This window comes from Phyllostomus hastatus, unplaced genomic scaffold (genome assembly GCF_019186645.2).
Source record: "Phyllostomus hastatus isolate PE091 unplaced genomic scaffold, TTU_PhHast_1.1 phas_scaffold_78, whole genome shotgun sequence".
In the NCBI taxonomy this organism is placed as follows: domain Eukaryota; kingdom Metazoa; phylum Chordata; class Mammalia; order Chiroptera; family Phyllostomidae; genus Phyllostomus; species Phyllostomus hastatus.
In genome coordinates this window covers 111,212,374-111,222,027 of record NW_025334041.1, presented here as the reverse complement: position 1 = coordinate 111,222,027, position 9,654 = coordinate 111,212,374, and the positions used below count along the sequence as shown (strand labels likewise).

The following is a 9,654-nucleotide window of genomic DNA, read 5'->3' as shown; positions in this document are numbered from 1 at the left end:
TAAGGGTTACACGACCTTGTGAATACTAAAAACCACAGATTGTTCACGTTAAAAGGGCAAGCTTTGCATATGGTATGTAAATCACATCTCAATTTTCTCAAAACTAGATCTTTGTGTCTTCACATATTCTATGGCTAGAAAGCTGCTTTACCTTCTACATAAATTTTTTTCAATTACCAGAACAGTGCATAGCACCTACAGATGAAAAACTACAATTAAGACCTGAGTGTTTTTGCTGAAACTATTATTCTAAAACTGACAAAAAATGGTGCATGCACTAGACAACTTCTGTATCATATTTCTTTATCCAAAATCTTACTAAAACTTGTGTTTCTCAATATACCATTGCCAAAATATTTAAAATTTTTGTTGTACTATAAATCTGTGTTGAAATGTATTTTAAAATATTAAAATATTAAAATAAAAATGGTGTTTTTGTTAGTTTTTATAATAATAGCTTTGTATTTAATTTCAAAAGACCCTACTTTTTAGTGTTCAAAGATACAGTTTAAAAATTTGACATTTTTGAATTTGTTGCTTAGTATTAATGTATTCTTTTAGAATGAAAATATTATTGTACTGGAATGTATAAGGACAAATACTAGACAGGGTAAGATCAGGTGAGAGGATGTTTTTCAGGAGCAGGACATATATATAATGCAAATTCAAAACTTCTGAAAAATACAAAACATTTGCTTTACTGCAAACTAAATTTCCCCAATATTTTTTGAATTATTTAAAGTAGCAAGATATATACTTTGCTTTTAAAATCTTTAACTGTACTGATAATTAAATAACGTTTCAATGCTCGAGTTTCCAGTTTTCTAAGAGACCAAAGTGATCCCTCTTAAACAGCTTTCTTTCTTCTACTCCTTGAAACTAAACACAGTTCAGTTACTTGATTAGTTGATGCTAGAATTTGACCTGGAGCTTATATAATTAGAAGAGACACTAGTTTTCCTCATTTAAAAGCCTAGTTAGCATATGACAGTCTCGTTTCCGGGGAAGTCAAACCTCTCTTCTGCTTCTTTTTATAACCTTTAAGTTAAATCAGAATCCAGATAAGCCTGGATCCAAGGATGATATGACCACAGCAAGCACCATGGGGTAAGTGTGTGCTTTTATGTGCTTTGAGAGGAATTGAGAGGGGTGTTCTTATTAAGAGAAGAAAGCCCATCGATCCTTATTAATTTTGATTCCAAATATGCTAACATTAAATTAGCTATTGAAAAAAAGAACTTTTTATTAAAAAGTTATAACAATTTATAAAACATTCATTTTCTTGCTTAGTTTGAAAATTATGTTATAATCTGCCTTTATAGGTTGTCAACTAATTAAATGTTTGGGGACCGAAAAGTTTTGCATGTTACATATTTAACTGAAGCTGCATTAAATTTTGACAGCAATCTTAAAGAGTGATAGGTTTTTTATTTACAAGGCAAGTAAATCCAATGTTTCTTTAGCATTAAGAATAAAAAATGAAAAAGATTAGGAATGCAGGGAGGTTGATTTGTGCCTTTTGTAACACAGAAAGAAATAAAAGAGCTCATGCTATATTCAGAAAAATATGTACTGATTAATTAGCAGGGAATTAGTGAATCTTAATTCTAAACCCTGTACGGGGTTTTGGGAGCAGGATAAGAATTGGGTTCACTTGAAAGATTTTTATTCTTTAGTTAAATGAGAGTAGTATTCCATAATAATTAGAACTAGAATTATATGGGTTTTATACGATAAAACAATAGTATTTTGAAAATATAGACATTTGTTTTTTAATACCTTTTTGTCTTTTTAAATAGTACAAAATTATATTGCTGCAAATGACATAGTCATTTCATTGAAGGCACTTCTGAAGGATTTACCATAAATGATCAGAAATTTATACTAGAGAAATAAATTTCTGCCACACATTTATTCTAAAGTTTTCATGAATTTAATTAACATCTACAGTTTTTTTAATACTATGGGCTCTGAAAATGCAATCTAAAAAATGTAATCTAATGCAATCTCAGAGGCTTTTGAAAGGAAGATGATCATACTATTGTTAACTTTTAATACAAATATAAACGTTAACAGACAAGTGCCTTGTACCAACCTCACATACATTTGTCTCTCTCTCCCCCTCCCTTTCTTCTTTTTTTTTTAATGGTAGTAGTTCTTAACCTTTTCAGGGTCAAGGATCGCTTTAATAATCTTTGGGTACCAAGCCAATCCCCTTTACAAAAAAAATATAAAATCACACAAAATTTTCCATACAATTTCAGGGGATTTACGGATTGTCTGAATCTTATCTGTAGACCCCAGGTTAAGAACCTTTGATTTTGAATTTTAGGACTGGTGTACGAGTTGCTGAATATTTTTATATGTTTCTGGAGATTTTTAAAATGTAAAAATCTTTAGGTTCATAATTTTCTCTCAGGGACAATGTTGAAAATGCAGATTCTCACACTGATCACCTCTCAAAACACACACACACACACACACACAATTAACTTGACAGTGAAACACAATTTGCCAATAGCCATAGTTTTGACAATCACATTACTGCTGCCTGCCCCTAGTGACTTGATTAATCATTTGCGCTGTCGAGAGCACCAGGAATCACCTGGGGAGTCATAGAAGGAAAAAATCCTCATTATTTACTTGTAAGGTGCTTTCAGGGCCCCAAATAAGGTGAATTAAACCATAAATTGCTAGATATTATAAAAGACACTCTTCTAATTGGTAGGTTCACAATTATTTTGCTGTTTGCTCCTGCTCTTACTGAGAAAAAAATGTTAGTATTAACATCCATTTAAGTTTTCCTAAAGTAATCAGAAAAATAAAAAGAGAAAGCTGCACCTGATCAGATATTCAAATTTGTATATTTGAGGAACTCCATAGAATTTGTCCCCTGAATATGAGGAAGTAGCTATTTAGGATATTTTTAGGGGGATTTGGGGTTACTTAACTCAAAGCTATTTGAGAATACAGTACCTTTATATGGGTGTATACCAGTTTTTTCTATTTTTCTGCTGGCTATGCTGGCATATTTTTAGTGAGAAACAAATAGGCAAATATTAGAAAATTCTTATGCACTCTAGAAAACCCTTTCCTCTTAAATCTTCACTGGATTTCTTACAGAGTTTGTGGGTAGGTGGGGTGGGTAGAGATAACGAATAAAGGTGGGTAAAGAGATAATTGGGCAAAAGTGGAAGGAACCTTCCTTTTAAATTACCCAGACACCTGCTTTTTACCATAATACCAGGAAAAAAGATGAACAATGGAAAAGAAGGGATGGTTGCATTTCTTTGCTAAGATGCTTTTCAATACTTTGTCTCCATCTCCTAGTAGTTCTTCAGTGCACTCCCAATTGGCATCTGGGGGGAAAACGCTCTGCTAAAATTGCAGAACCAATTAAGTTTGTTGTTACAGCATATTCAGCCTTTTTTTAGTTTTCTAGTTCAAGTAAGTGTAGAAAAATTTAAAAAATTCTTTAATGGATATATTCTCCACTTCTGAATCTGAGAATTATAATCCAACTCTTTTTCCTGGGCAAAGCAGACATGCAACTCATTTAGTAGCTTTTGAAATGTTGCTTTCAACTCTCTGTGCTTTCCTTGCCTTGCTTTCCTTCCTATCCTAATTCAGGTCATTTCACCTTCAACTTGGAGTATTAAAGGTGCCCACTCACTGGCCTCTTTGTGGCCCGTCTTTCTTATAACATGACAAACAGACATCTTCTTACCGAGGACATGTGATCCAGTTCCTCCCTTGCTTAAAAACTTTCAGTGACTCCTTAAACTCTCCACTGCAGAGCAGCCTTTGAAGAGGATATTCACAGCCCCGTATCTGTCCCCAATCTACCTGTCTAGCCTTACCCCCTACTCTATCCTCCATGCTCCCTAGGATCCCTAAATCTACCCATGCCTTGTAACTTTTGCCTCTGTTCCTTTGTGGATCCTCTTTTTATCATTTTTACAAATTGTTCAAAGCCCACCTCAAATCCTATCCTCTTCATGAAACTTTCTCTAGTCCCCACAAATGGGGCCCCCCTTTTCTCCTCTGAAAGCTCTAGGCATGTTACACTTTTCTCACTGCATTTGTCACATTCATGTGTCTCATCTTTCCTACTAGATGGTAAGCTCCTTGAAGGAGGAGCAATGTCATCTTTATAATTCTCCCAGCACATGACACTGCCTTTTACATAGGGTGTGCTTAATAAATGCTTATTGAATTGAAATGAACCATTCTTTCTATAATTCACAAAGAAAGCTAAAGACAATTTTAGGCAAACTTCCTTTTTTCTTCCCCAATTTTTGTGCCCCATTTTCCAATATCTGAGAGTTAAAATTCGTATCTGCAGAGCTCAAATGAGTGTAATATCTGAAATATGAGTGATGAAAGGGAGAAAGGGCAAAAACAAGGACTGGAGTGACACATTAGAGGCTTTAAAGAAGGAAGAATTTGTTAATAGAAAGCACAGACGTGCTCAAAGGAAATGAAAAAAAGTTTCAAGAATTAAGAATGATTCTTGGTTCTAGACAACTTCCTGGAGTGCCAGCATACAGGGTGGGTTCATCTGTAGATAAGAAAGTCAAGATAATAGTGGCTTAAATAAGCTGCAAGTTTATTTCTCTCTTACATTAAAAAAAGAAAAGCCCAGAGGAAGGCAGTCCAGAGCTGTTAGAGCAGGTCCGCGTGTGAGGGACCCAGGTCCCTGCTGTGCGGCTCTTCCGCCATCCTTGTGCATCATGTCTTGGTCCAAAGAGATTGCTAGGATGCCACTGACCTCACTGGTGGTCGGCCAGCAGGAAGGAGAAGTAGGAAGAAAAAGATGCTTTCTCTCTTTTAAGGAGACGTGCCAGAGGTCACTCACATTCTTCCTACTTGTACCTGATGGGGAGGATCTATTCTCATGGTTACATGTAGCTATAAAGAGGAAGGCAAGATACAGTTTTTTAACTGGGTTACTGGAAGAAAAGGAGAGAATGGAGACAGGGTCGCAGTTAGCAGTGACTGACAAAGCCAATACCAGGCTTTCCATGGCCTCTCCCATTCTTTCAAGACAAAGAATAGCATTATGCACAAATAGAATTAAAAAATAATACCTGTAAAGTTAAAAGGAAAAAAAGTGTAAGCTTAGCTGGGAGTAAACATAGATTTGCTTAGGATAATGGACAGGGACCTCGACAAAATGGTATGGGTGACTGAGTAAGCTTCTGATTCTGCTACTGCCCACATTCTGCTCTGGCCCTCAGCCTTCGTCTCCCTTAATCCTGATACCTGCACCGTGAGGCTACCATTACCACTGCTGTGCCAGTTCTACAGGTCAAGAGACTGAAGCCCAGACTATGGAAAGAGGAGAAGACAGAATGTTGTACTGGAATTGCAGGGGTTGAACGGAAATTTAAGAAGATACCAGAGTAAATTCATGAGTTTTAATATGTATTGATAGCTAAATATATTAAAATGATTTTAAATTTTTAAAAAAGATTCAGTGACACAGCCAAACTGCCCTAGAGGTTTCAGATAATGAAAAATAAATAAAAGAGGTAGCTGGCTTGGAACTTGTTGCACTGTTCACAAAAACAAGATAAATCATAAAGTGTTTTCCAAATGGGTTTGTATTTCATTTTGACTGTAGATCACTTCAATTAGCCTCTACAGAAAAACCCATTACAAACCTATGTCATTGTCACTTGAAGTAGGTGACTTCATTTAATGTGGGATACTTAGGAAAACCTCTAGATTTGGCTTCTATCATTTTAGGATCAGATGAACTGCTTTGAACTCTCCTTATTTAGCAAAGCTCCCTGACCCATGTTGGAATACTCCAACTATGTTTTTAAATACATAGGTATTTATTTTTAGTAGTTAGTCCAAAGATACAAATATTGAGGTAGTTGTACCTACTTAACACCAAGTGACTTAAAAATTAAAAGACTATGAGAAACAAGAACTTTTACTTTTATATTTTTAATATAAATATAAATATAAATATAAATATATTTACTTACATTTTTTGAACTACTAGAAAATTTTAGCAACAGTCAGTTGCATATATAATGAAAACTTTTAGTTCTAAAATTACAGGAACAAAGGATGGTATAAATTACAAGGCACCTATCATTATTAATGGCATTTTATTTTTTATAGACCCTCTAGAGAAATCAGGAAGACTTTTCGAAACATGGTGTGATGTCTACTGCTGGAGACAGGCCATGAGGTGAGTGGAAATTGCAAAGAACTTATTTCTAATAAGAACACAGATAAACTGAGAGCTTACTTTAAACCAATGCACTTATACTTAGTTTAAACCAGCACTTTACTTTATTCTTGAAGTGCAAGCACTATAAATTACTCTGAAGAATTCTGTAACCTTTCTTTGTTTAAAAACAAACATATAAAAATATTACGAGATTCTATTATTAGTTAGAGGTCAAAGCTAATAGCCACCGTATAAACTATCCATGTCACCCCAGAGTTTCACTGCGTACATGAACGCTTACAGTACTGAGAAAATAATGAACTACGTCTTTTGACTGAGTTCTATTTTACATGTCTTTGGGGCTTGCAGAAAAACCTTAGGAACAACAAATTTTACACTCAACTAATATTTGCTGAGTCCTTACTTTATGCGAGGCTGTGTGACACAGGAGCTATGTGACATAGGAATCACCCTCACATCACAGTAGAGGAAATTTAGGTTTCTAAAGGTTACGTAAGGTATGCAGAGTCACAAAAATAATGAACACAGCAGGAGTTTGAAGCTAAATGTCTCATGCACTTAAGAAAAAAGTCCCAAAGTTTAAAACATGATTTTTAAGTTTCAAAACTGAAAAGTACGCATTGTAAAACAAACAAGCAAACAAGCTTGATCCAGACAGAAGACTGTAAGTAAACTCTGAAAGCTCGTCCCCTCCTGCTCCAATCTGCTTTCCAAGCATAACCACTGTTGGTTTGGCATAAATTCTTCCATAAATTTCTTTTTGCCCATGTGCTCTTCACTGTATCACACTTCCTATCTACTTCCTATCTACATTAATGAATAGAGGAGGTTGGATTTTACTGTATATTTAATAATATAAACATCTACCCTCAAATGATAACTGAAATGTTCATTTAGCAAACATTAGGCATCTAACTGCAGAGACTGAAAGAAGAAGAGAACTCACTATGCTTTTCTAGGGATTCATAACCCAGTGCAGTGGTTCTTGGTTTTGAGAGTGTGTATGGGCTCCTTTGAGAGTCTGATGCGAGCTCTGCAACCTTTTGCCTAGAAGAAAATGAACTTACATAAAATTTTGTCTGTAATTCAGGGGATACCTAGACACTGTGAGACAATATGGACCCCCGCTCTGTTAGAAGAATTTTAAGTTAATAATTTATCATAAATACTAAAATGGAAATGTGGACAAGATACTATGGCAGCACAGAAGAGCAAGGACTTTACTGAGACATGTCAAGAAAGACAGGGCAGAGTGACACTTGCAAGGAATCTTTTTTTTTGGTCCATTTTTTAAATTTTAATTGTTGTTCAAGTACAGTTTTCTGCCTTTTACCCCCATCCCAGCCCATCTCCCAGCCCTCCCCACCTCCCTCCCATTTCCACCCCGCCCCCGTAATTTTTGTCCGTGGTCCTTTATACTTATTCCTGTAAACCCTTCCCCTTTTCCCCTGAAATTCCCTCCCCTCTCTCCTCTGGTCACTGTCAGCCTGTTCTCAATTTCAGTGTCTTTGCTTATATTTTGCTTGTTCATTTGTTTTGTTGATTAGGTTTCTGTTAAAGGTGAGGTCATATGGTATTTGCCCTTCACACCTGGCTTATTTTGCTTAGCACAATGCTTTCCAGTTCCATCCATGCTGTCACAAAGGGTAGGAGCTCCTTCTTTCTTTTTGCTGCATAGAATTCCATTGTGTAAATGTACCATAGTTTTTTGATCCACTCATTTACTGATGGGCACTTAGGTTGCTTCTGGCACTTAGCTATTGTAAACTGTGCTGCTATGAACATTGGGGTGCATAGGTTCTTTTGAGTTGGTGTTTCAGGGTTCTTAGGATATAATCCTAGCAGTGGAATTGCTGGGTCAAAAGGCAGATCCATTTTTAGTTTTCTGAGAAAATTCCATACTGTTTTCCATAGTGGTTATACCAGTCCGCAATCCCACCAATAGACTTACATAGAATCTTGAAGGACTTTTAGTTTTAGTCTTGAAGGACATGAAGTTTGAGTTCAGGGCAGGGGAAGGATGTCCACCGAGGAACAACATTTATGACGCCCAGAGGCTATAACGGGCAGGGAAGCACAGGCCTTTCTGCGTGATGGGAGCCTAGTGTGTGTATAAGCGGGGCTGCTGATGAGTTTGCAGAACTAACTGGAGGCCAGATCATGGAGGCAGAGGTCTGTCGTGTTGGTGGGATGTTTGAACTGTAGGAGTCACTGAAGAAGTCTCATCTAGATTTACATAGGCAGGAAAGAAGTCTATAGTTAATGCATGGCTAACTAAGTGGTTGTGGGACTGATGCTATGGATGACAGAATAAGAAACAGAAGAGAGATAAGATGATTTGATTCAGATTTGTTGGAGGATCAGTGACAAATTATGTCATTAAAAAGCTATATTGCTAAAAATCAGATGGGATTTGTTGGAAGATCACTGCTTTTACAAAGGAGATTGGGAGAATAGAGCTCTGAAACTGTCTTTGTAAGATGAAGCTCAAAATTCGGGCAGCACACCTGTCGCCTCATGCAGTGCGCTATGGGTAATCAGGCTTGTGTCAGTCACATGGGGCTATCATCCACTTCTGGTCTGCCACACCTTCTGCTCCTCTGCTGCCCTCCAGTAACTCCTGGTGGGTCATGTGGTTTCCCAGTGACCCTTCTACCTGCGGAGAGTAGGAAGGAGAAGGAGGGGGAATATGTCAGGTTCTCAATATTTCTACACTGAGCATGTGCTGCTTTTATAATTATTTGTGTAGATTAGGTTTTAAAGTACTGTAGTTTAAAGCAAGGCATACAAATAATGTCATAGATGGTAAATTTCTAGCTGGCTGTCCTTAACCTATATACCAACTAAAAACCCACTATTAGCCTCGCCTAGTCCTTGGCAGAGGCTTCAGAGCTGAGGCAAGACTATAAAGCCTCAAAGACATTTTACTTGATAATATTTACTACTCATTTAAAATTTTACTTATCACATGCTATAAAGGCTTGAAGACAATATATAATTTTGTATGATGTATTATAATTTTTTTAATACAAAGAAACATTTGGTCTTTGCCAAAGAGTAGTGGTCCAAAAGGTTTCTCAGTCTACATATTTAGATAGTGAACTTTTGTTAAACGAAATTTACAATTCAGGTGAAATAGCATTGCTTTTTCCTGTTTGCCTTTTCTAGCTCATTAATTTTTTAAAAATGTGTCTTCTTGCTATTAATATGAATAAAGAAAGTTCTACGTTGTTTCCTCCCCCCATTTATTGAAGTACAATTCACATATAAAATTGTAAGATATTTAAAGCGTGCAATGTGATGACTTGATATACATTGTGAAAGGACCCGCTCACGCACACATCGAGTTAATTAACACATCCATTACCTCACATATTTACTTTTTCTTTCTTTCTTTTCTATTTTGTGAGAACATTTAAGTTCTACTCTCTTAACAAATTTCA

At 36.1% G+C, this 9,654-nt stretch overlaps 1 protein-coding gene across 7 annotated transcripts in view; it reads left to right on the top strand.

Moving 5' to 3' along the window:
- The first annotated feature begins 979 nt into the window (after positions 1-979).
- Positions 980-9,654, top strand: part of ARHGEF33 (Rho guanine nucleotide exchange factor 33) — a 116,244-nt gene continuing 107,569 nt past the window's right edge. For 6 of the 7 annotated variants that reach the window (XR_006784355.1, XM_045827083.1, XM_045827081.1 and 3 more), the window contains exons 1-2: positions 980-1,107; positions 6,139-6,208. The gene's annotated coding sequence lies outside the window, so the exon portion shown is untranslated. Of the gene's footprint in view, positions 1,108-5,371; positions 5,406-6,138; positions 6,209-9,654 lie in introns of those variants that run through there. The other variant, XM_045827082.1, reaches the window with a different exon arrangement.